The sequence below is a fragment of the Dasypus novemcinctus genome, chromosome 9 (genome assembly GCF_030445035.2).
Source record: "Dasypus novemcinctus isolate mDasNov1 chromosome 9, mDasNov1.1.hap2, whole genome shotgun sequence".
Taxonomy (NCBI): Eukaryota; Metazoa; Chordata; class Mammalia; order Cingulata; family Dasypodidae; genus Dasypus; species Dasypus novemcinctus.
In genome coordinates this window covers 99714030-99741052 of record NC_080681.1, presented here as the reverse complement: position 1 = coordinate 99741052, position 27023 = coordinate 99714030, and the positions used below count along the sequence as shown (strand labels likewise).

Here is a 27023-nt window from a genome sequence, read left to right as displayed (position 1 = left end):
GGGCCCAAAAGTCCTTAAAATAGTCATAATAGAAAAAAAGACTCTCACAAAAGCACAGACTAATCCCATCATTCATTAGATGCTGCGAATTTGGTGAATACTCATTCACAAGAAGAAATGCCCTCAGCCAAATAGGTTTATAACAATTCTTAGATTACCAAAATTGAAAGGATACCCAAAGAGATATAAAAATATTCAAAGAAACTAGTCATTAGGTGAATTAGCTCTCTGCCCCTTCCCTACCCTCACTTCCCACTGCTGCGAAGAGCCAGGACTCAGGGTCACAGCTCCCAGCAGCCATGATCAAAAGAAGGCTGGACCCAAAGCCACATATCCAGGACCATTCAGCAGGACAATCCTTCCCCATCCTTCCACACCCTGTTCCTTACATCTGGCTGCAGGCTCACTCCTCCTCCCCCCAGTACTGAGCTAGGAAGGAAAACCTGAGATGACTCCTCCTCTGGGCTCCAAATGTCCCCTCAATGAAACTTGCCCTTTCACCTTTTACCTCTACCTCCCCACACCCCAACACTGCCTTGGAAGAAATCACTTCCTCCTGGAGGGGAGTCATGGAGGGAGAAAAAAAACATAAAGCAGGAGAAAGTTGGCTCTATGAGGCAGCATTTGAATCCTAAATTGGGACTGGAACCCAGGAATCCCTGCCTCCCAGGGACAATGAGTTGGGAGGACAAGGAGGTGATGGCAAGAAAGCTTTGAAACGAGTACCCTTGGTCCCCATCCCAGGCTTGCCAAGGCTACAGGACAGAGAGGTCAGCTCTCAGCAAGAGCTGCCACCAATCAGAGCTCCATGAGCTGCCAGGACAGGAGCTACAGCAGGAAGGGGTGTCAGCAGGAAGGACAGGGACAGAGGAGCTGGCAGACGGCTCCCTCCCTCATCTCAGACCAGGCTCCTGGGCCATCTGCTGACAAGGAGGGGATGGCAGCCTCAAAGCCTCCAGACAGCAGCGCCCCTGAGACTCATCCTCCTATCTTCCCTTCCTCCCTTCCTCCCCACTTTACCTCCCCACACCCACCCCGTTTCAGGCATCTTCCAGATCCTGTTCATAATTCCTCTCCTAATAATTCCTGAGTATTTGCTATGTACCAGGTACTGTGCATACCTAATATTCTCCAACCCCTCTGAATATAGGTATTAGCCACTTTACCCATGAGAAAATTAAGGCTTAAAATGGTGAGGTCACAAAGCCACTAAGTGGGTGAGTCACTGTGAATCAAGATTCAAATACTGAGTTGTTCTGACTTGAGAACCTGAATCTAATCCCTATCTCCCAGGCTTTCCTACCACTCACCATCCGGGGTGTCCCATCCTTAGTGTCAGGGTACCCACCACCAGGCAGAATCCTAACTTCAGAGGGCTCAGGACCAGTGGCTCCTGACAGAAAAGAAAAGGATGGTAAGCAAAGGTTCTTCCACAGTCCTCAGAGGGCCAATCTTGGGCCCTGAGATTCTCCCTTCCCAGCCCCCCAAACCAGGACTGATTGGATCCCTCTTGATGCAGAGCCCTTGGACCCCCAGGGAAATGAAGTTGACTTCATTATGCAAATACATGCAAATGTGCTTACAGGTTGGACTACCTCCAAATGCAGGTGTCTGTGTGATCTGTCCATGGTGCTGAGCCATTGCATTTTCACCGCCCTCAAATATGACTCCATTCCAGAAGCATTATTTGAGCAGCTACCATAAGCAAGATTTTGAGTGAGAAGTGTATAGAGGTGATTTAAGTGTGGTCCCTGTTGTCAGGGAGTTATAGTCTAACAGGGGAACAATCTGTCACATGACAGAGTTGTTTTCGGCCCCTGTATTTTTGCACAGCTGTTCCTTTCTCCTAGAATCTCCTTTCTCCCACCCCCATATCTTTCCCTTGGTTAACACTTACTCATATTAAGCTTCACCTTCCCTCAAATACTTTCTGGATTCTTATTCTGGATTATGCCTCTCTGTTGGGTGTCCATAACACCCTGAGTTCTCCTCCTCACCCTACCACCACCCTCAGGAAAGCAGCTAGCACACTGCATTTAAATAGTCTGTCTCAGTTTCCATCTCTCCAATCTAGAATGTGGTCTTCCACAGGGTAGGGACCAAGTCCTATTCATCTCTGGATCTCCAGCACCTGGCTCAGGCCTCTGTCTAGAGAAGAGCCTTAATAATGGTTCGCTAAATAGATGAATGAATGACCATGCTTGAAAGAGGTGCCAAAGTATTAGGCTAGTTCAAATGAGTGCACGACTATATTCAATAGGGGGAAATCAAGGAAGGCTTCCCAGAGGAAAGGATGTTCAAGGTGAAGTAATAAATGGGTGTGTTCTGCAGCTAAAGGTTGGAGCAGGGGAGGGGGCAGGGGCTAATTCCCAGCAGAAGAAACAGCATGCACAAAGAGGTGCTCAGATAAGAAATTCTGAGGGGTGGGCTGGGAGAGTTCCGTCAGGGTTTGGCAAAACTGGGAAAAGGAGGCAGGGAGAGAGTCAGAAAAAGAAGATGACTCTGAAGTTTGCAACAGCCGTGACTGGAAGACTAATGATGCCATTATTAGACACAGGATGTCAGGAAGAAGAGCTAGCTTTGTAGGCATGATAAATAGTAGTGGAAGAGACACAGTCAGACAGCAGGAAGAACTTCCTGACCCTGAGAGATGTGAGACAGTGGAGAAGATTGTGGAGTCTCTGGGAATCTACACAGAGGTGAGGGTGAGACTTGCCCAGGCCCTGGCCCACCTCATGTCAATCTTGCATGGAGGAAGACTGAGGTGACCTCACAGATGCCAACTGCCTGGCTTCAGAGGACAATTCTTCTCCTCCAATGCCCTTCTCTGAGGAAGCAGAGGTGACTTCAGACCAAGATGGCCTCTCAAGCAGTCACAGTAAAAGCACCTGGCAGCATGCCCTTGCCTTGGAAAGAAGTTTTGATAGCCTGGTCCTTCTTCTTGGCATGCTTTTTCTCTTCCTGTCCCAGGCAGAACCTGGGGTCTGAGAATCACAACAAATAAGGGCCATTTTGGCAGAAGCCCAGACCATCCCGTTTGCATGGTTTGTGGTCACATCAGGCTGGAACCTCACAGTGAACTTTCCAGTGATGGACATTCTAGTCCCCGCCCCCCCAACTTCTGCACAGGTGCTGCTGCCAAGCTGCTGAGCTTTCAAAATCTTGTCTCCTTGGCATCAATCCAGGTTTTCTGGCTCCAGTTTCAGAGAAGCTGGTCCCCTGTAATTGCACCTTTCCAGAAAAAACTATCCCTGACTTCCTTACTTTGGGCTTCCATGTCCTATAAGGCAATATTATCTAGTGGAGGAAGCACAAGCCTGTGATCAGAAGGATGTAACATTGGACAAGTGAGCTAACCTCTCTAATGGTACTTGCTCACCTATCTCCCAGGAATTCTAATGAAAATCAAATGATACAATGCATATGAAATCACTTAATAAACTCAAAAAGATTACATAACGTAACCCTTCATGTGAAGCCTTTATTTTGGATTTCCAAAATTCACAATGTCCGAGTAGTAGACAATACTATCCAATCCAAATTACTGGGGGAAGAGGATATTCAATTTATGGATTTCCTACAGAAAAGATTTAATCAGTGCCTGGGTTTCTCCTATATATTATGCTCTAGGATCACATTCCTTCATACACACTCTGCCCCACCACATTACTAAAAATAATCAATGAGAGGGAAAAACAAGTAAGGAAGAGACTAATAATTCAATCCATCACCCAGTCCTATGGAACTTATCTCCTAAATATATCTCAGACTGCCCACTTATTTCCATATCCACCAAATCATTTTTGGATGACTAGCCAAAACTCATTCCCAACCTCTTTTCCCTTTCCCAGCCTCATCTGTAACTAGAGGCCACATGATTCCATTTTGGCTAATAAGATATATGTAAAAGTCTGATGAGGGTGTCTGGGAAATATTTTGCCTTCATGATGAAAGGGGTGGAGACTGCAAATACCATCCCTCTTCTTCTTTTTCTTGGTTTGAATACAATCATGATACCTGAAGCTATGGCAGCTCTCTTGCCATCATGGGGGAAAGGCCTAGAGAATTGCAGAGATGCTAGTCCTGGCATTGTTGAGTCATGGAACCAACACAAGCAGTTGTCCTCCTCCAGGTCTATATGTGATAAGGAATAAAATCCTCTTTATTGGAACCACTGTTGGCCAGATTTTCTGTATTTGCAGCAAAAATTCTTGCTAACCCAACCACCTCAGAATACCGTCTGTGGCCTTGACTTCTGCAAGAGCCTCCTAACTGATTTTTTTGCTTCTATCCTTACCCTGCTCCAATCCAAATGATCATTTGGAAACCCAGATATGATCATGTCACTTCTCTGCTTAAAACTCTTAATTCATTTATTGATGTTCTCCAGATAAAACACCTTAACCTGTTCAACAAGGCCTGAAAGGTCTGGCTTTTCCTACTTTTCCAACATCCTCTCACAACAGGCTCCCCTTGCTCTCTCTGCTCCAGCCAGACTTGTCTTTCAGTCCCAGGCTCCCTCACATCACGGGGCCTATTTTCCCTGTCCAGAAAGCATTTCCCGCCCACCTCTGCCTAGCTAACTCCTACACGCCCTTCAGATCTCAGCTGAGTTGTCGCTTTCTCAGAGAAACTTTCTCTGGCCTCCCTGACTAGGTCAGATCCCCCTGCTATTTGCTCTCAAGGCACCATGTACCTGTACAGCTCTTATCATTGTTACCCATTTTAAATTTGTGTGATTCTGAGACTGTCTGTCTCTCTCACTAGAATGTAAGCTCCACGTCAGAGCAGGGATTTTATTCATCTTATTCATTATATTTATCCCTAACCCCGGGAGCAAAGCTTTGCATATGGCAGGTGTTTGGTGAGTGAACCTACAAAGAACATTCACACAACAGTTTCAAAGGATGGATATCATCCTCCCCACCCAATTTACAGATGAAGAAACTGAGGGCTGGAGAGGTAATTGACTTGCTCAAGAACCGGTGGCAAAGGCAGGATTCAAAATCAAACTCAGTGCTGCTTGACCAAAACCTTAGCTTTTCTCCTATCTGTGCTCTTAGCTCAGAGAAGTCAGACTTATTAAACACTATTCCTTGGTCAAAACGACAGTGAAAATGGATCTGCTAAAAAACAAATTTTTTTAAAAAGCAAACAAACAAACAAAAGGTTTCACAAATACCACATGTTCTAGAGCTAGCCAGAATGTTGTTTAGCCTTTTCCAGTATGGGGTGGGCACTGAGTTTGTTTCAAGGTCAAGGTCATATAAGTACAAAACAAAGGATGCTTCTTGAAGTCCTATGACAACACAATTCTGGGTGCTGGGTGTTATTTTCCCCGATTTTACTGCATCAGCTCATACATTTATTGTCCCAGGACCTAGAGAGGGACCCACATGGTGAACCTCTGGGCTCAGGGAAGAAGTGGGTAGCTTTTCAATTGCCGGTGGCTGGCTGGAAAGTGGGAGGCAAAGGAGTCGGGGTAGGTGCTGTGTGTGACAAATTCCGCTCTGATGTAGCTTGAATCTATCTGGGAATGGAAGAAGTGGCACACATGCCGTCACCAAGAAATTGCCCAATTTAGCACCAACTACACAATCCAGCAATTAGTTTTTTAAACCGGAACTTGCTAGGGGCTGCCAGGCTGGCGGGGTTGTTGTTACAAATCTCACTGGGAAACCAGCTGTGTAATTCGCCAGGAGGTTGTCACTGCCCCAAGCAATTACCTTCCAGAAAAAGAATGGAAAATGGGGGGAGGAAGAGGACTGCAGAAGAAGGAGTGTTTTTGCTTCCTCTCCCCTGGCACCCAGCCAAATCAGTTGATTTTCCTTTCCTAAGACCTAGGCAACTTGCAAATTCTCTGGATCAAAGCATTTATTGGTATGGACTCTGTCATGAGACTATCTGGGTTCAAATTCCTCTTCTCTCACTTATTATCTGTGTGTCCTCGGGCAGGTGATTCGCCTCTGTTAGCCTATCTTCTCATCTGTAAAATGGGAATAATATTACAGCCATATAAGGCATTAATGATATGATAGTTAATGAGGCAAAGCATATAAATCCCTTAACACCATACCTGGCACATGCTGAATACTCAATAAAAGTAGCTATTTTTATTTGTACTTTATTTTTATTACTTCTTCCATCAGTTTACAGCATGACCTAGGGTAGGTCACGTAATCTTTCTGGGGCTGCCATGGAAGACCAAGGTACTAAGCCAGAGAGAAGAGAAGCAGCTCTTACTCAAGATTGTCCACATCTGGGTACCCAAGGATGCAGACGTGTTTGACAAAGGCCAATATCTCAGAGGTTGACACAAAGTGATACTTTGGGGAAAGATACAGATTTCCAAAATCAAATATGATCTGGTTCGCTCTTCCCTCAGGAAGTTACCTGGGAAGGCTACAAGCTGGACGGGATGTTCCAGATAGCAGCGAGGGGGTACCGCTGCTTTCTTGCTGAGTGCAGCCCTATCCAGTCATCTCACATTGAGCCCATGAAGTCATCCCCACACTAGTTCTGACAATGCAGAACACACAGCAAGTGAGGTCTAGAATTGATTTTGCTGCTGGAGGCCTGGGCTCCATCCTGTCTATGGATGAGCCACATGTGCCCCTGGGCTCCCAAAGTTTAAGGCTTCACCTACCCACTCCCTTGCACAGTGCTGAACTATCCAGTAGGGCCAGGATTCTGCTGTTTGCCTGTCTAGCCCTCCACCATCCCCTCTCCTGACAGCAGCTGTATTCCACTGTGAAAGGACTGACCACTGGGCACCTTAACACAGAGCCTCTGGCCTACAGCCCACTCTCACACTCCAGATTATTCACCTGTGCCCACAGGTAGGCACTCCTGCTACCTCCCCCCTTCCCCCACCTTCTGCTGGTGTCCTGCATCCAGGTCATCCTGAGTCTCCCTGACCATTCTGACGCTGGCTTTGTCCAGCCGTCTTGGCCAGACCTCTGCAGCTGGGCTGATGCTCTAGTCCCTGGCCTCCCTCAACCCCACTATCCGGCCCTATTGTTGAAGATTCATCATGCCTTGTACCCATATGCAGCCCTTAGCACCTCAGGCGGGAAAAACCTCCTTCTCCTCCTCCCTCGGCCCCACAGAGAAGGAAGGAGGACCAGAATGGAAGGATGGAGGTTTGGGGTCTTATTCATTCACCATCACTACTTGATCTAATTAACTCTCCCTGGAGGCTTAGGGCAAAAACTTTACTGAAAAATGGGTTTACTGGTCCCAAACACTCAGTACATTTAAGCAGTTCCAAGTCTAAATCCATCTCCTAACCCATAGGATGGTGTTCAGTCTGTGAATAACACATACTACCTATAATCTCTTTGAAAATCCCACCTCAGGGGGCTTTGTACTTGATGTTCTCTCTGCTGGAATGCACTGCCCCAGATATTCCCATGCCTTCCTCCTTCTCATCTTTTGAGTCTCAGCTTAGAGAGGCCTTCTCTGACCAGTCACTCTAACCAAAAGCAAGCCCATCCCCCAGGTATGCTATACATCAGCCTGTTTCATTGTTCTCATAACACTCATTGCTCTTTGAAATGGTTTTGTCTATTACATGTTTATAGTAAGTCTCTCAGAGTAGAACATAAGCTCCAAGAGGGGAGGGACTAGGTCTGTCTCGTTTGCTGCAGTATTCTGAATGTCTAGAACAATGCCTAGCATGTAACAGGTGCTCAAAAAATGCCACCCACGTTACTTTACTGCGCACGACAGCCCACAGAAAGGATCTCCCCTCGTTTCCCTCTAAAGGCCTTGGAGAGCATCTGGAGGATTTGGTATCAGAAATCTAGTCTCTACCCCCAACCCTGTTCATCTTGTTTATCTAGCCCCTCTCGATTGGCAGATGAGCTCCTCTGCATAATTCAAGGAAGCTAGTGGCGGAGGGTGGGGGGGGGGGGTGTTGATAAGAGGAAATAAAGTGAGGCTGAGAGGAGGGGCTCCAGGCTGAGCTTCAGGAGCAGGGCACAGGGTCGACCAGCCAGTCCCCAGCAGGTTTCTTCAGACTTGCTGGGCCCCAGCTCCTCTCCCAGCAAAGGCCATGTGGCCAAGATGTATCAGAAGCTAAGTCGGGCTTCCTCCTCCTTCTCCAGGGCTGCCAAGGGCCCCTCAAGGTACAATTCAGGTGGCATCCCATGCTGATCAGGCCTCACTCCATCATGCTTCCTAGTCACAGCTCTAGCAAACCTTTTGCCCAGTCTCAGCTACCTCATCCTTTCTGTCAGATGAACCCATTCTCAGGCCATATTTACATTCCCCTAAATGATAGTCTCCAGGGTCCTTCTTTGGGGTGGTCATACCTGCCCACTGCAAAGAGGGAGGAGTCCCAGGACCAGAATTTCTGTAGGACCCTGGTCATGGGCAGCTGGTGAGAGAGGCTATGGAACTGTCCAGGTTCAAATCCCAGGTCCACCAGTTACTAGACATGTGACCCTAGGTAAGTCCCTTCAGCTTTCTCAAGTTCCATTTCCTCATCTTTTGAAAGGGGATAAGAAGAGCCCCTCTGTCATTGTGATGTCATGAGGGTTAATAAGATAATGCAAGTAAAATGTCCAGCATAGGGCTGAGGGTTAGCTATTGATAACCAGAGAGAAACCACTAAAATACTTGAGATCTGGAAACAGGATCTCTGAGAGGCTTCTCAGACAGCCTTGGGCAGAGTCAGGTTTGGATCAGAAATGGATACTCTGAAACTCATTTTTCTCATATGTCTAGAAATTTGTTTGCCTGGGCTCCTTCTGAAGATCTCCCATACACTGAGCATGTGAAAGACAGAAGAGGAGTCCTGGCAACCAAAGATGGTGGCGTCTGAGAGAACTAGAGACCCACGCACAGCCAAGGCTGGTGTTCTCTTCCAACTCTGGGTACCTGGAAGGGAAAGTCCAGGGAAACCACTGCTGGGTATTGGAGAGACAGTCATCTGCCACCAACCATTACAACACAGCCTACTTGCATAAACATGAATAACTCGTTTTATCTGTTTGAGCCTCAATCTTCTCATCTGCAAAATAGGGGTAATAATATCTTACCTTCTAAAGTTGAGGCAATGAGCAAATAAACTCTATCAAGACAACCTGCACATATATTCTCCATAGGTTGGTTTCTCCCAACTTTAACAATCTAGAACCTTCTTTCATTTATATGTGTTTGATGAGGCTTGAGTTGGTGCTTCCCTGACCTCAAGGATGCTGCCCGGGTCACCACAGGACAACAGGAAGGGGCCTAAACCGATGTGGCTGGAGTCACTCAGCAGGCCAGGCCCATGACCTTACCTAGTCTCTGGTTCAACCAGGGCCAGAGCTCAGGACTACCTCCTGGGCTAGCATACTGTCCCATAAGCCCTATGTAGAGATGGAATAGGGGCTGCCAACCCCAGGACCCGTCTTCTCCTTTTGGGCCATTCCCACAGGGGAGTCAAGCACAGGGCAGAGCACACCCGCAACCCCACAGAGCCTTGTCAGTTGGTTGACTCCCTGTTCATGTGGTGACACCTCCCACCCTTCAGCTCTGGCTGAAACTCTGCCTAACTCTGCTCAAGTCTCAGGAGTGTCTGAGCCCTGCTCTCCTCCTGGGTTTCTGCACTTAGCAGGAACTAGGACCACAGTGGGAAAAGTGTGGGGAAAGGAAGCAGCATAGACTGCATGAGCCCTCTGTGTGGAGAGCCTATCCTGACTGCCATCTCACGAAGCTCAGTGTCCTCTTTACCAAGAAGCCTTTCCTAAGAGTGTGTCGCACCATCAATCCCAGGGCACAGCAGTTGTTCCCTCCTCTTGGGTCCCCCACCTCTTCCCAACGAGTTGGGGAAATATTTGTTTGTAGGCTGTGAGCTCTGTAAAGTCCAGGATTCTTCTGATCTATGGATAAGTCTGTATGGATAAGACCTGGCATACAGAAGGTGCTTAATAAATTCAGAGTCAGTGATTGAGTCATTTAGAAAGGCTAAAGCATATGGAGAAAAGGAGAAATAGAAGACAAGGAGGGAAGTTAACTTCCTGCAGCTAAACCAGACACCCGCAGTAGACAGAGATTGTCCAGTGTGGTGTGGGTTTCCTGAAGAGCGCTGAGGGTTCCATCCAGCAAGGCATACAAGGAGAGGATGGTATAGACGGGATTCAAGCACAGAACATATTTCAGACCAGACGACCTCTGTTGCCCTTCACCTCTGAAGTCTAAGGTTTAGCTCTTTGAATGCTTCTGATAAGTTCTTTAAATGCATTTTCTCAGGTAGTCCTCACAACTATCCTATGGGATAGGTATCATTTTATGTGCTCATTTTACAGATGAGGAAATTGAGTCTTAGAAATATAAAGAAAATAGCCCAAGGTCACATGGATGGTAGAAGAGGGACTTGAACCCAGGTCTGCACCCAGGCCCAACACTCTCGACCTCTAGAGACCCAAGCACAGACTGAAGAGAGCACCTCAAAAGGAGCATGTCTCTCTGACCACAATGGTAGGATGAGGCTACCAAGAGGACCCCAGCGTGCCCTGACCCACTGCCAATCTTAGGATATCGCCATTTTCACTCAATGGACATTGATGCTTATGTGCACAGACCTGTTCATTCACATAGCGCTTGCACAGATATAAAATCTTACATACATGTTCACATGATTATCCCCATATGACATACATGCTCATTTCCCATCACTCATGTACCCACATTTGCTCAATGCCACACACCAAATCCTCCCTGAGTGAGAACTTCATGCATTGTTCCCAGATCCAATACTAGACCCAGCTGAGCGCTGAAGCTCCTCCCTCTGGGGTTGGCCAGGCAGCCCTGAGAGGGGAAGAAGGCTCGGCCTGCCTATGATGGATGGAATTAATCTACTGAGCTGGAGAAACTAAATAATTAAATCCCTAATCACCCCCCAAGCCAGCCCAGGCCAATATAGCTGAGGGAGGGAGGGGGCACTGAGGCCCAGACTAATATCCTAGAGAGGAGGAGGGGCTTGGGAAGAAAGGTACAGACAGAACCCTCTAGCCCTGGGAGGATCGCTGGCTGGCTGGCAGGCAGACAGAAGACAGACAGTCATGGTCCTCCAGTGGTTTCCATGTGGAAATGGAGCCACTTGGGAAGACAGCCCACCACCACCCACTAAAACAGGGTGAGAGGGAGGGCAAGGGGCACAGCTCCCCTCTCCCACCCCAGAGCCCTTCCTGTCCCTCTGCAGAATGCATCCTGGGAGTGTAAGCGGATGGCAGACAGGTCACTTAGGGTGCCCAGGACGGTAGCAACCAGGGAAACAGTGTTTGCCCAAAGGGAGGCTGAGGTAGGGTCGGTTGGGTCTTGGCATATGCCTGCCCCAACCAGCCTGGCATGGAATGGAAGGGAAGGACCCCTCTGCACGTGCACCTGCTTCCCTTAGGAAGCGGGTCCTGCACATGGCTAAGGCTGAAACCTGGGTAGGGGGGCTCAGGAAATCAGCTTGGGAGCAGGCTCTAGTCCGATTGGTTGAAAAGTGGGTCATTTTCCTTTTGAAAAATAGTGAGAAAATGGAGAAGTAGGTCGGGCTCTCATCCCCTCAGCCCCAGGCACCATCCCGATTCGCAGGCTGGGGAGAGGGGGAGAGGCCTGCACCTGCTGAAGTCACCTTTCCCCTGGGACCCCCGCCAGGGCAGTCATCCCACAGCGCAGAAGGCGGAGGTCATCACTGCTCAGGACACCCAAGGACAGGCACCCTCCTGAGGCCAGAGCTGGGCCGCCAGCCCCTCCAGCCCTGGGGGCCCTGGGGCAGAGGAGCCAGGGTGGGGCCCAGCTGGAGGGGCAGAAGGTCCAGCACACAGGGCCCAGAGGAGCCCCCTCCCATCCTCACATCGGTCGTGATGCCTCCTCTCCTCTCTTCTCCCTTTCCTCATCGTCCACGTGGGCAGAGTCGTTGCCATGACACCGCGGGCAGGTGGGCGGCTCTGGCGGCTGTCTCGGCCCAACCCCCATGCCCAGAGCCCAGGTGGGAGGGGAGCGGCTGCAGGGCCCCCGCCCCTAGCCTGTGAGAAGAGAGAGAGGCAGCAGGCTCCATATACCCGGAACCTGGAAGGGGTCCTAGCCCTGGCTTCTTGGTGATGAGGCATGGAGGTCTGAGAGCTGAACTCTCAGAGAAGATCCTTAGGCTCAACATCCCTCCCCACTAGAGGTCAGGAAGTGACCCACAACTCCCACTTCTTCCTCCTTTTCTCATCAGACCTCCTCACAGCGTTCCCCCCATATCTGTCTTAGTCCCTTCACACTAGCAGCTGATTGGTCCTCCCAGAGATCTAACCTCAGTTTCTCTTTCTGCAACAGAAGCTCAATTCTCTGCTCCCTTGGGAGAGAGGGAACCAACCAAAGTTGAGGCTCTCAGAGAAATCCCTCCCCTATAGCTAAACCTCAGTCTGTCCTCTTAAGACCGGGACCCCTTTCCTTGGTTCTCCCCACATATCTCATGGGGGACCACTTACTCCTGAGCCCATATTTGGCCAACACATCCCCTGGGGGTGCAAGGTCCCACCTCCTCAGAAGAGAGGACCCAACCCGGAGTGGAGTGGAGGGGGGTTGGGGGGCTGGACACGGATGCTCCTGACTCCCACCACATCTGGCCCCTGCTCAAAACTCTCCACAGTTAGACCCCTTCTGTCGGGGCCCACACACCTCCCTCTGTGTGTCTCTCAATCTCTGTTTGTGGTTCTGACTTCCAGTGGTCCTTCCCATTATGTCCTACATTACTGAGGGAATGGAACCCCAGGGTCCCTTCATGGCAGCCCTGGCTGGCAGGTGGTAGTGGCAAGACAAAAAAGGAAGGAAGAATGGCAGCCAGGGTTACTCAACAAATATGTACAAAGTGCCCATTCCAAGCAGGGCACTCTTCTGGATACTGTGGATATAGCAGTGAACAAAACAGATGACACTCCCATGGCTCAAGAAATTTCTATTCTAGTGTAGAAAGAAGAGGATAAACAAATATATGAAATAGTGGTGGTGGTAAGTGCTGTGATTACAAATGATAATAAAATGGAGTGAGGGGATAGAATGATAAACTGTTAGGGAAGGTCTCTCCAAAAAGGCAATTTTTGAGCAAAAGCAAGGAGGCAGGTCATGTAGATACCTGGGGGAAGAGTATTACAGGTTGAGGGAACAGCAAATGTAGTGGGCCTAGAGGTGGGGTTGTGCTCAGCATCTTCATGGAGCAGTGGGGGAAGCAGAGTGCGGGAGAAGAGAGGCCCCTCAGATCAGGAAGGTAATTGGGGGCTATGCTATAAGTAGCATTAATGTTGCTCAGGCCTCACTAAGCACTTTGGATTTCACTGCAAGTGAGATGGAAAGCCATCGGAAAGGTGTAACCTCATATTATTCTGATTGCTTTTGGGGAAGAGTCTATTGAGATGGGGCTGGCAAGGGTGGCTGTAGGGAGATCAACTGGGACACTTCCTCTCCCTGAAACACCCTTTCCCATAGTTAGCCACCTGGGCAACATCTGTTTCATCTGTGAAGCCTTGGTCCCAGGCCTTCCATTCCATAGAAGTATCTATGGATACTTGACCAAATCTCTCCCCTCCCCAAGCCAGAATTTACCAATCCCTCTTTATATCCCTACTACCCCCCATGAACACTTATGTCTTCCTATCTTAACATTCTCCTTACTTGCTTCCAGGTTTTTTACCCTCTTTAAACCTTAAGCCACCTGAGGTCAAGGACCATCCCCACAGTCTAGTACAGTATGTGGCACATTACAGGCAAACAACATTGGATGAATGAATGGATGTTCTGGGTGAGGCGCATGTAATGGAGAAGGGAGTGTTTTTCAGGCCCTTGTGAACCTGGGTTAGTGAGGTGCACATGTATATATGTGGTCACGGGTTGTAATCAGGGCAATGTTAGCATATGCCCACATATTTCTGTACAAGTATTCACATGCATATGTATATTAGTATGCATGTGCATGTTGCAAGTAATATACATATTTACATGTATTCACATATTGCCATGCACCTGTATGCGTGAGGCTTCTACACACACTTGGCTTCCCTAGTGTCCCCTGCCCCTTTCATCCATTAAGGTCAACCTGTTCTCTCTGATTCTTTAAACCTCTGTAGTAGTATTAAAATTTCATCTCCCAAACTCTTTCCACACATACAACCCTGAGCACTACAGGGTGTGAACAGCCTTCAGCTCAGCTCCTTTCTCATCTGTCCCCAAGGCATTTCTAGGTTTTTTCTTTGCAAACTCCCCTCATATGGACAGCAGTGGGGAAGAGTTGGTCCCCAGGACATAAGAATTTATGCCTCAAGGAGCTTGCTTTCTGGAAAAGAGCTACAGGCACCAGGTGTAGATCAAGTTCAAGCTACTGGGAAAATAACTTTTAGGGAGACCCAATGTTCAGTCTCTTTCTGTCTCTCTGTTTCTCTCACACATACACATAAATTCATTCACACGTATGCCTCCATTGAGGTACAAATATTCATGTGCTATTAATTCATGCATGCATATATACACATGCTTAAAAACTCACATATATGCATCACTGGATGAGCACACCACATACACACCTAAGTTGAGTAATTGCCTTCACAGGCACATATATACATGGAGACATATATAGATTCACACATAAACTGTATTTACACATGTATGCATATGTCTACACTTAAATACCTAAATAAATAAATGTGTTTGTACACATAAATACAGCATATGCACACATACTTGTGTACAGTCATATATCCATTCACAGGTAGAAATACACATGTATGTGCATTGGAATCATAGGTCCTGCAGAAATATCCAGGCTTTCTCCTGACCTCTACCCTATTCACAAAGCCAAGAGGCCATATTTTCTCCCAGTGATGTCACAAGTTTGCATTTGCTCTCTTCTCTTTCTAGAGTCTCCCACTTCTGCAGCCAGAAAGTTGTCCCTATTATCAACAGGATAGACCCCACTCCCCCAGTCACACCTACTCTCAGAAAGAAAGAAAAAAGTCATTTTAAAGGAGGGCTCTGTTGTCCCCCTTGTTTCATTCCTAGAGAAGCCAATATTTCTTAATACAACCCAGGTGGGGTTACTATGGGACTAGGTGCACCTTAGAGTCCACCCAAGAGGCAGCTCCTACCCCATATACACAACTTTTTAATTCCAAAGAGGAAAATGAAAGGAAAATGTCAAGGTTAGAGTTCTTCCTCTCTGGGTAGGGTCCACTGCTCCCAGATTCCAAAATAATTATTGGGACAAGAGGAAGGAATTCCGACAAAATTGTCTGTGGGTCCTAAAACCTCCTGCCTCTCTTCTTCCCTAGATGGCAGCTTCATGATGTGCAGGGAAACCCTCCCAGCCCAGCTGAGGGCCCTGCCCAAGGAGAGGCTAAACCTGGAGGCTTAAAAATGTAGATAGGTGGCCAGGCTCAAGATAACACAAGAACCAAGTATTTAAAAGCAGGGGCTGGGTAGGGATCAAGGAAGCAAGCCACAGACACCTCTTGGCAGGGAAACGGCTGCTGGAACACTATATCATGAATAGCAGAATTCTCCAAGGGGCCAGGGAGAAGGGGGTGGACATCCAGCATTCTATGTGGGGGTGGAAGGGTGACTGCTTCAGGCAGTAGCAGCAGCTCCAAAGTAAAGTCTTATCAAAGCTGTTATGTAACCAAGGGAGCTGAGTGAAGCACAAACACCTCCCCTCCCCAAACAGGCACCCACACCCACACCCACCACCTCCCAGCACCCACTGCATAAGAAAACTCAGCTCCTCCCAAGCAGCTAGAGAAGGGGGAAATCATTTTGATGGGTTACATTAAAAACACGATGGGTGAAGGGCTCTTTATTAACCAGAAGTCACATATGGGAAGGTATGAACTGGTTCAGTTTGGGGTCCCTAGATACTTTCCCCTTTTCTTGAACTCCCTGCCACACCCAATTTTTGCCCAGCATCATCTGGAAATCCTCTCCTTCCTATCCCCCCAGGAAGAATCCCATTGAATATTTGATTGTGCCCTTGGGCATGGGAGGTGAAGCTGCCATCAACCCCTCCAGCCTGTTCCCCCACAATCTCATCTACATGTCCTGACATTTGGCTACTGTCCCCTGGGGATGACAAAGGGAGGGACCTGGAGAAATAATGCCTTGCTTTGCTCCCTTCAGATTACAAAGAAGCAGGATCCCGAGCCAGATAATTTAAGTGATCCGGACCCTAGGTCATGGGAAAAAGATTTCCAGAGGAACTGAGGACTAAAACCCAGATTCTATTCCCCAATTTGAACATTTTTTTACTCCTCCATATCTTCCTCTTTTCCCACTGCCCTGTCTACAGTAGCCTCCTACTTCCATGCTTTATGGTACTGAACAACCCCACCCACTCCCTGAGTCCTTTGCTTGGAAATCTTCCTCCCCAACAGAAGTCTTTCCCAACCCTTGTTCTGAGCTATGGCTGAAATGACCAGAGCACGAGTCAGGCTAGCAGAATATCTTAGTGGCCCCTGTCCTGAATTCCAAAATATGGTGGATAGAGGAATATCAAATGGTCAATCAAATGATCCTGAGCTCCTGATCTCTATCCACCCCAACCTAACCAGGAAGTCCCAAACTCTCCTAATCCAGAATTGCCCTGAGCCTGAACTCCTGGGACCCACTAGAAGAAAAGCTAGTGCCAGTACCCTTAAGATTGTTTCACTAAAACGATACCAGGAGAAAAGATCTCACAATCACGATATTATCCTCCATCCCTACCCTCACACCAACAGCAAGGTTGTTTTGGAAAAGGAGGCGGGGGGCTGAACAGGGAAAAGTGAGTTCCTTTCCTATATACCACTAACTGTGAGGCCCAGAGCCAAAGGGAGAACCAGAGTCTAGATTTCCATCCAGGGGTTCTGTCCATGAAAAGTGGGTCATCTGGAGAATTCTTCAAGTGAGCCCTCAGTACTGCCCAGTAGCCTTCCCATCATCAGGCCAGCGCACTAATACAGCTCCGTTCAGCACTCGGGACAGCTCCAAGGGAGCGAGTCCCTGCCGAGTACTGTTCAGCACCCGGGACAGCTCCCAAGGACTCGCGACCCGGTTGCCAGAACCCAAGATGCCAGCAAGCAAGCTTACCCCACCATACAACCTCTTCAGAACAGAAGCCCCTCTCCCTCTGCACCGCCCCCCCACCAACACACACACACGCTCCCATCCACCGGGGGCACCTGATACCTCGCCCTTCCTTCTATATCCAGAGAAAAAAAAGAAACCCAGACAAGGGGCTTCCCTGATTGGAGTCTAAAGAGAGGACCCCACCCACATTCTTTCAGCCCTGAGCCTCTCAACACCACTCAGATGGTTCTAAAAACCACTTTTCTTCTTAACCACCACCCCCAAAATAAAAGAAATACTCACGTGGGAGCCCCCAGCCCAGTAGGCAGATGTAGTGGGGGGAGGCAGAGAGAGGTAGCTCACCACACCCTGTTCTGAGGCCCCTATCTGAAGGAGCCAGCTCCCATCTGGACTGGGGGGAGGAGAGACATGTGGAAGCACTGAGTGAGGGGAGGGGAGAAGGAAGGAGGCAGGAGCGGGGGACTGAGGGGCGGGGGTGTCAGGATGGGGGCGAGGGAATCCTTTTTAATTTCATTCTCTCCCCATGTCTACATCAGCCCTGCAGGCTCAGCTTTTTAATATTTACACACAGAAGGAGGAGGAGAGGAGAAAGAACAGAGGGTGAGGGGGATAAAGACGACCTGAGCCCAAAGGGCACAGAGGCAGGGGCCTGTGGGAGCTGGGAGCTTGGGCTGTCCACACCATCCCCAACCCACTCCCACTCTAAGCTCTTGACTGGAAAGAAATAGAAGGAACCCTGGGACCATTCTGTCCCTTTTTAACAAGATACTTTGAAGCTGCATCAGAAAAAGATCAGCTCCCCACCCACATACCTGGACACCCCCACAATCTCAGATTTCTTGGGTGCCTTATGTTTAGATGGCAGAGGCAGTATTCATGCACAAGTATGTTCTGATGCTTGGAAGCGTGTTTGTATGTGGGTTGGTGTATAAAAGCACACAAGCATGTCAACTAGCACATGCAGGTTTACACAAGCATGTCCTGAGTGTTTTCACAAGCAGTCATGTGCAAACCTATGTAATTACATGTGTAAAGCAGCCCCCAAGCAACCTTCTCCCAGCTCTCCTACTACAGCCTCAAGGACAAAGCCACCCACCTCCCAAGGATCCCTTATTCACCGGCTATCCCACACAGCCTCACTTTTTCTGTCTGTGACATGGGAAGAAGGGCTGTTGGGAAGGGATGCTGCATTGAGCCCAGGGGCCTGACAAATTATTAGCAACGATGAGCTGGCAGCTCGTTACCATAACGATGGTGTCACTGCCTCACCCCAGCTCAAACCCAGACTCCCAGACGGCAGGAGGCCCGCTGAGCCAGCAGCCTTCAGACTGGGAAGGGGGGATAAAGAGGGAAGCCAGATACAATGCTTGCAATAGTTAAGGGTATGCAGCTGTACTTCCAACCTCCACTGGAAGACAAAGCTTTAACTCCACCAAGTGGGAAAGAAATCAGACTCTGGAAGGTTTCCTAACCATGGGGATGGTAAGACATTGGATGAGCAGTTTGGAAGCCCCTATAGACAAAAACGTCTAATGTCAGTGGCTCCCTTCATCCCCTCATGCCAAGAATCTCTTCTACTGATCTTAGTGGAGCAGGTAAAGAGAAAAACCAACCAAACAAGAGGCCCTCCTCTGAATCTCAGGCTCCCCACCTGTAAAATGAGAACAATCATCTTTTCTTCTGCCTGGAAGGTTTAGTTAGAAAAGGTGTGGGGTAACTATAGGCCCTACCGAAATCAGACAAACCCCAGAAGTTTTTCACCCATCAGGAACCCAGGAATTGTCAGTCCAGCTAGAGGCAAAATGCATCAGAAATTGGATGGGATGAAAAATGGAGTTCAGCCAGCTCAAGCTTCAACATCAGCTGGAGAGAGATAATGTGAGGTGCCAAGCAGCAGCTGAAAGCAGTCACTGCCACAGAAGAAATTCTGGGCAGAAATCAAGACAAACCCACGGCCTACCTAGGTGGTGCATATAGCTGGAAATCCCCACTCCCAGGAGTACCTGGGAAAGGAGCCCTAGGTTGAAGAATCTACAGCCTTAGGCTTATCAAGTCTTCATTTCTTCTCCCCAAATCCTCTCTTCTCAGCTCTAGTGGGGGGCGGGGGGTGGATGGTTTCAGGAATAGAAGGCAACAGGGAGGGGTAGAAAGTTCCTGGGCCGAGACTAGCCTGGGAACCCACAAGTTTGCTGTTTGACCTTGGGCAACCACCTTTCTCTGAGCTTCAGCATGCCCACTTTGTAATTAAGAGGTTGGACCAAGTCAATACTAAGGTTCCTCTCCTGGCCATCATTCTGTAACTACACAGAAGCTCACTCCTTGGACATGAGCCCCCTGGCACAAAATGCAATGGGCCATGCCTGCCAGATCAGTGGGGCAGTGCTGGGTGGGAGATGTGGGGGTTGTATTTGAGGCTGTTCATCCCATGTTCATGATCCTTTTAGAAACACCTGCCACCCTAGCCCTCTCAGCTCCCTTTTTAGACCCTGATTCACTGCCAACTCACGAAGCCTCCACCTTCCCTCCCTCCTCTCCTCTCCCTCTCTCTCTCTCTCCCTCTTTGGCTTTGACAGCTGAGTGCAGAAGTAGCCCCAACATTGAAGGAATGCTGGGAGTAGGTGAAGGGTAGCACCCCCAGAGTCAGAGAGAGTACACTTAGGAGTAGCACTTTCTAGTCTTTGCCCAGCCCAGGATGGGTTGGAGTCTTCTTATACCACTGAGTAGCAGTGTGTGAGAGTGGGAAATAAAATTCACCTCTTGAGTCTCAATATCCTCATCTGTAAGATGGCCTTTTTTTAAACTCACAGAAATTGCTGTTCTGTGAGTTTTTTTTTTTTTTTTTAAAGAATATTGGCAATTTCACATTGCTTAACCTGATACTCGCCCTGCTTACCTCCCAAGGCTGTTGGAGAGAGAAAAATTGTGAGGGAAGCATTTTAAAAAGGCATGGACTGATATGAGGGCATTATTTTACTATTATTATTATTACTTCAAAGAGCTTTAGGACAGATCCATCAGGAGACAGTGGACTGAACCAATGACCCAGAAATTGGGAGACTTGGGGCTTGGAAACCAGGGACTGAGCCACCTGCTCCAACAACTAATAGGGCAAAAGCTTCCACCTGACCTCCTAAGCTCCTGGCCCTAAAGGGCCCTCAGTGAAACATTCCTGGGATGACACAAGTTACCAGGCCCCAAGAAGAAGAAGCACACACTTACCCACCCCAGGCCCACCTCCCTGAGGGGATCCAACATGCAGGAAGAACAAAACCAGTAGCATCAGACAGGTACTACCCCAGGGACAAGAAAGTATGGGAGTGCTATGCGGCTCTAAATGAGTCAGTGGTGAGGAGCACCTGGGACTGGGCGATGAACTGACCTCTACAAAGTCTGGTTTCCCTGTCAGATGCCCCCCCACCCCCAATCACCAGGAATCCCCTGGGAGAGGGGAGACATAGCCCAGGCTTTGGTGATTCAGAGTGAACCCTGGTCAGATACATTCACACACAGCCAACACACACGTTCACTGACACAGGCCACAGACAGCCGGACCCACTCATAGGCACAGTCACACCCGCACACATCCATTCACATACAAACTCACGGAGACATACAGAGGCTATCCAGTGACAAGACACACACACACTCCTTCACACACATGTCCACAGACACACAGTAACACACACTGCATATGCTCACGGACACACGATCCCCACAGTGGCACACGCTCACACAGCATACACTCACTGGTACACACAATCACCCACGGACCCACACAGTGACACACACACACTCACACACACACCTGCAGAGGAAACTTCTCTCCGGATCTCCCAACACCACCACTCCCTCACACCCGCCCCCCCAACCCAGGTGACTACCCGTCTCACCCCCAAGCCCCCAGCCCGAGGGCTTGGCCGGGGCTCGCCTGTCCGCGGCCCTACCCCGGAAAGCCGGTCCTCCGCGTGGTCCCCGCTCCCGCCCCACGGGTCAGGCCGGCGGACCGCCAGGCCGGGGCGGGGGCGGGGGCGACCGAGGAAGCCCAGGCCCTCCCCGCTCCCGGGGCCGGGAGCCGAGGCCGCGGGAGCCCCGGGCGTGGGCGGCGCCGGGGCCTCAGCCGGGCCGAGCCTGGGGGGCGCTGCAGAGGGCGCGGCGAGCGCGGGCCCGTCCCCACCCCTCCCCGCGGCTTACCTGGCCGGGCTTGGGCTCCCGCCGGGTTACATGGTGCCGGCGGCCGGGGCTGGGGGCGCTGCTGCGGCGGGCAGGCGAGCAGGGCCCGGGGCCCGGCACTGCGGAGCCCCCAGCGGAGGGGCCGCGCCGGCTGCGGAGCCCCGAGCGAGCGCCGAGCGGCAGCGGGCGCGGGCGCGGGAGGCGGCCAAGCCACGGAGGCTGGATTTCCCGGGGACCAGGAAGGGGAGGCGGGGGGATCCCGCCCGCGCGCTCCGCCTCCGCCCCCGCCCCCGCGCAAGGCTGCCGAGCTGGGAGCCAAGGAGAGGAAGGGGGACCGAGCTCCGCCCCCGCACCGGACCCAGGAGGGCCGAGGTCGCCGCCGGCGGGCGGCCGCTGGGGCCCCAGAGGAGCACAGCTTGAGCCTGCGAATGAGATCCCCCTCCCCAGGGACCAGCGGGTCAGTGTCCGCCTGGGACCCGGGAACTGGCACACAGGGTCGTGGCCACGCGCAGCTGCCCAAAGCACCGAGACCCAAGCCCAAAAGAGAGACAGTCACACAGGCTCAGACAGGTCGCACTGCCCACCGACACACAGTCGTACCCTCAATGTCACACACAGCCCCCCAGATGCATCCCCTTAGAAGACTCTCCTTCGGTTTTCCTAGTCTGTTCTCCGACTTCAGCTCCTGGCCTCGATTCCAGGACCTGCCCTCCTCTGCCCCAGCCCCTGCCAGGGTGGGGCGCTGTGCCGGGTCTCAAAGCCACTGGCAGGCGTTCCCCTAACCCCAGACAGCACAGCCAAGGCATCCCCAGCGTGGACGGAGAACCCCGCTATACCTGCCGTCTTTGCTCGGGCCCCTACACGTGCCACTATGCTAGCTCATCTCTAGGCCCTGGGCCAGGGGCTGTGCCATGGCGGGGGCATGTGGGAGGACAGGAGGGAGGCGGGCTGTCCGAAGCACAGCCAGAGGCTGCAGAGCCAGGGCCCAGGCTGCAGGAGCCAGAGGCGGAGGCGCTGACTGCAGCAGTCCTTGGCTTGAATCCGTCTTGGCACTCAGAGCTGTGCTGTATTGGGGGGGCGGGGGGTGCGCATTGGGGAAGCCGCAAGGAAAGGGGTTGAATACGGGCGTGCAGAGTGCTGGTTCTGGATTCTGACTTCTCTGGGTGGCTGTGAGGAAACATTGCCTCAGACGCTGAAAGTTGGGGTGTAGGGTAAGGATCAACCTTAAAATCCTTCCCTCCTCCACCTTTTCTGGTCTCAAAAGTTTTGGGGTCAAGTGGTGTGGGAAACCCACCCCCAGGCTTGGGGATTGACCGTCCACATCTCTAGGAATTGAAGTTGCAGTTCTGACTCAGTGGCCCCCACAGCAATTCCCATCTTCCTGTACCTCCTTGGGGCTTCCCTGTATAAAGGAGGAAACTGAGGCACAGAGAGTAGCCTCCTAGAACTGGGAGCCAAGTCCTCTTCTCTTGCCCCAGGAGATGTTTAAAGATGCCACATTACATAATGACATAAAAGGACTTGGAATGTCCTTCCCCAGGGGGTGTCAAATAGTATGGTGGGAGGTAGGCAGGCTTATCACTCATCCTGCGCTTCAAGACCAGTTCCGTGTCCTTTCAATCATGAGCTAAGGTTGTAGACAATTCACAACCCAGGTTTCAGCCAAGAACAGATGTCAGAGAACCTAAGATAGAAAGTTGGTCCCAGGAACCCACTTTAAAATGTGAGAAGTGTCTCACTTTCCATGGTGCTTGAGAACAGCCATCATGTAGGATGCTAAAAGGTACCACCATGTTTTCTCAGTTCTAAGATTATTAACTGTTCTGAAACTGAAAATCATCTTACAATGGAAGGGAGCATTTAATATGATTTTTCTACTTTTCTCCTCAGAGTTCTCAAAGAGTTGGTTTGTTTTAGAACTGAGAATATACTGTAGCTTTCATGTGTTCATTTAACAATCATTTATTGATTGTACCTGGCATCTTGCTAACCTCTTGAGGCATAAAGATTAATCAGACAGGCTTACCATAGACAGTGTTCTCTTACACCCACCCAGTGGTGTATAAGGAAGATAAACCACATAAACCAGTAATTACTCTCAGATCCAGCTTCATGGGATTGTGAACTGTGCAGTCACACAGGGCCCCACACTTAAAAGTCTTCTGCTCTAATTCAGTTTGCTCTGTTGTCACTGTCTTGAAATTCTTGAGAATTTTTGAACAAAAAGCCCTGAATTTTCATTTTTCACTGGACTTCACAAATTTTACAGCTAGTCTTGATTATTTTTTTTTAAGATTTGCTTATTTATTTATATCTCTCCCCTTCTCCACCCCCCCCCCCGGTTGTCTCTTCTCTGTGTCTATTTGCTGCGTCTTCTTTGTCCGTTTCTGTTGTTGTCAGCAGCACGGGAATCTGTGTTTCTTTTTGTTGCATCATCTTGTGTCAGCTCTCCGTGTCTGTGGCACCATTCCTGGGCAGGCTGCACTTTCTTTCGCGCTGGGTGGCTCTCCTTACGGAGCACACTCCTTGTGCACACTCCTTGTGCGTGGGGCTCCCCTACGCGGACACCCCTGCGTGTCATGGCACTCCCTGTGCGCATCAGCAGTGCGCATGGGCCAGCTTCACACAGGTCAAGGAGGCCCGGGGTTTGAACCGCAGACCTCCCATGTGGTAGACAGATGCCCTAACCACTGGGCCAAGTCCACTGTCAGTCTTGATTATTACATAAGGGCTTCTTTCCCTTACTAGAATGCTTTTGGTGTCTAGAGGAAAGAGTCAACTCTGCCTGAGTGGAAAGAGGCATTTGAGCAGAGTATCAACAGTTGGGAGAGAAAAATGCAGGTAGAGAGCCACACAAGTGCATAGTCACCAAAGTGTCAATCAAATAGTATGAGAGACCAGGTGGCTTCGTTAATCCTCCCACTGAAATAACTAAAATTGATGGAGAAAGTTTTTTTAAAAAATCTTCTTAAATGCATCAATGAACTGGCAAGAAGAATCACTCTGGTCCAAAACTAAGTGAAGGCAGAATTACAGAAGTAAGCAGAGCACTGAAGTCAGCTTCAGCCTAGAGCCTATGATGGATTGATTGCAAAAATGGCACCCATTCTCTAGCTCTCCCTGAATCCATGTCCTTTGTCATGTAATCTTGCAGTTCCCTGCATCAAGAGGTAGACTCTATTTTCTACTCCATGAATCTGGGCTGAACTTGTGACTCACTTTGGCCATTAGAATGTAGGAGACGTTACAATATATTAGTTCCAAGCCTAGGTCTTAAAAGGCTTCCATTTTTCTATTCCCTTTTTTGGTCTCCTGCCTCCACTATGAAAACAAGACAGGGATAACCTGCTGGAGGATGAAAGACAAGGTAGAAAAGAACCATGCCTTCCCTGCCAGCCTAGCCAAGACCATCCTAAATCAGCCCATGGTGAGCTGGTTTCCAAACATGGAAAAAGGTCCAGCCAAAAGCAGCAGAGATGCCTACCTGACCACAGCTAAGTGCAGAAACATAAGGGAACCCAGCCAAGTGAGAAGAACCATCAAAACCATCAAGCCAAGTTGAGGACTCAAAAAATAATAGGTGCTTCTTAATTTAAGTCAGCAAGTTTTTGGATGTGTGTTATACCACAAATACTGTGGCTATAAGTAACTAATTCAAGGGCCATTTGCTGACAGATGAACTTGAACTTCAGTTTTCATGATCTATCAGGGCTTGAGGGAAAGAAGATAAAGTCCAGGGTGTGCTCAAAGTGGACAAATACCTATCCATCTTCGTCTCCCCACCCCCGCATAAACCTAGGACTCCCAAAAGAGTGTCCTTTCAGGAAAACTCACCCCATCCTACACCTAGGAAACTGTAAGGAAAATGGCCAGTTTTAAACCATGGCAATGAAAATGAATGGGGGTGGGGCAGGAAAGTCCCTAAGAATCCATAACTACAAGCTAGACCTCACATCAGTTTGCAGTCAAACTCCCTTTGTCTAGCTCATCTGAAAAAAACTCAAGCCAAGAATTTAGAATAAACTAGTCCAGACTGGTAGTGCCCCCAGATGCCTGGGACAAGCAAATGTGAACCTTTGTTAGAGGAACTCACCTTCATCTCAGGCCTCAAATGATTTTCACAGATAAAGGTCCAAAGAAAATCAACAGCTTACTGTCAAATATGACTAAACACACAAAGAAACGTGACACCATGAATAAGAACCAGCAAAAACAACTAGTAGAAACACACTTGCAAAGAACTCAATTATTAGAATTATCAAACACAATAAAATAACTATGTTTAATATTCTTAGAGAAATAAAAATAATCTTGTGCCTTTGGTTTCTTTTTCTTGCTTTATCGTGCTGGCACTATTGTTGGATAGACTTGGTGATGGTGGGTATAGATTCCTTACTTATAATTTTAATGCTTCTGATATTCTCTAGGGTTATGTTTATTGTGGGATTTTTGGAGACTCTTCTTGATCAGGTAAGTAAGTTCCATTTCATTTCTAATTTATTAAGAATTTTTATCATAAATGTATGTTGAATTTTATCAAAGTCTTTCTGCATCTTTTGACATGATCATAAGGTTTTTTTCCTTTAATTTGTTGATGTGTTAAATTACATTTAGAGATTTTCCTAATGTTAAATTTTACTTTACTGTAATAAACCTAACTTACTCATGGAGTATTATGGTTTCTTTTATATACATCACTGGACTTAGCCTGCTAATATTTTGCCTCTATATTAATGAATTTATGATTTGGGATCTAGGTTATTCTAGACTCAGAATGAGATGGGTCATATTATCTCTTTTCCTTTTCTCAGAAAAAGTTTGTATAAGATTAGAATGATCTGGTATTTGTAAATTTGAGAAACATATTTGTAAAATCATCAGGCACTGGTATAAGGGCTATTTAAAGGACTAGTTCAGATTTTCTGTTTCTTTTTTTAAAATCAATTTTACTAAGTTATATTTTTCTAGTTATATGCCTATTTTGTCTAAGTTTTCAACTGTGTTGCCATAAAGTTGTAAATAAAATTTTCTTATTTTAATTTCTGTCTCATCTGTAGTTGTGTCCCTCTTTTCAAACATATTTATCTGCACCCTTCTCTCTTTCTTCTTAATTCACATTGTCAAACGTTTGTCTACTGCCTCCCCCCACCACCCCCCAGATGGCTCCCTCATCTGTTTGCTTGCTGTCTGCTCATTGTTTGCCTTCTTTAGCAGGCACTGGGAACCAAACCCAAGACCTTCCACTTTGGAAGTGGGTGCTCAACTGCTTGAACCACATCTGCTCCCTTGTCCATTTTTTTTTAAAGTTTCATTAGTTTCTAGTATTTTTTTTTTCAAAGATTTATTTATTTATTTCTCTCCCCTTCTCCCCCACCCTCCTCCCCACCCCGGTTGTCTGTTCTCTGTGTCTATTTGCTCTTCTTCTTTGTCCGCTTCTGTTGTTGTCAGTGGCATGGGAATCTGTGTTTCTTTTTGTTGCATCATCTTGTTGTGTCAGCTCTCCATGTGGCTGGCACCATTCTTAGGCAGGCTGCACTTTCTTTCGTGCTGAGCGGCTCTCCTTATGGGGCACACTCCTTGCGCGTGGGGCTCCTCTATGCGGGGAACACCCCTGCGTGGCACCGCACTCCTAGCGCCCATCAGCACTGCGCATGGGCCAGCTGCACACGGGTCAAGGAGGCCTGGGGTTTGAACCGTGGACCTCCCATGTGGTAAACGGACGCCCTAACCACTGGGCCAAGTCCGCTTCCCTGTCCACTTTTTAATTATTCCAAAAAATC

General features: G+C 48.8%; 1 protein-coding gene across 3 annotated transcripts in view; it reads right to left on the bottom strand.

Moving 5' to 3' along the window:
- DLGAP3 (DLG associated protein 3) overlaps nucleotides 1-22072 on the bottom strand; it is a 55079-nt gene extending 33007 nt beyond the window's left edge. The window contains exons 1-2 of one of the 3 annotated variants that reach the window (XM_058303933.1): nucleotides 21844-22072; nucleotides 1311-1393 (exon numbers count right to left, since the gene is read on the bottom strand). The gene's annotated coding sequence lies outside the window, so the exon portion shown is untranslated. Of the gene's footprint in view, nucleotides 1-1310; nucleotides 1394-17355; nucleotides 17852-21264; nucleotides 21812-21843 lie in introns of those variants that run through there. The other 2 variants (XM_058303931.2, XM_058303932.1) reach the window with 2 other exon arrangements.
- Between the last annotated feature and the right edge of the window lie 4951 nt (nucleotides 22073-27023).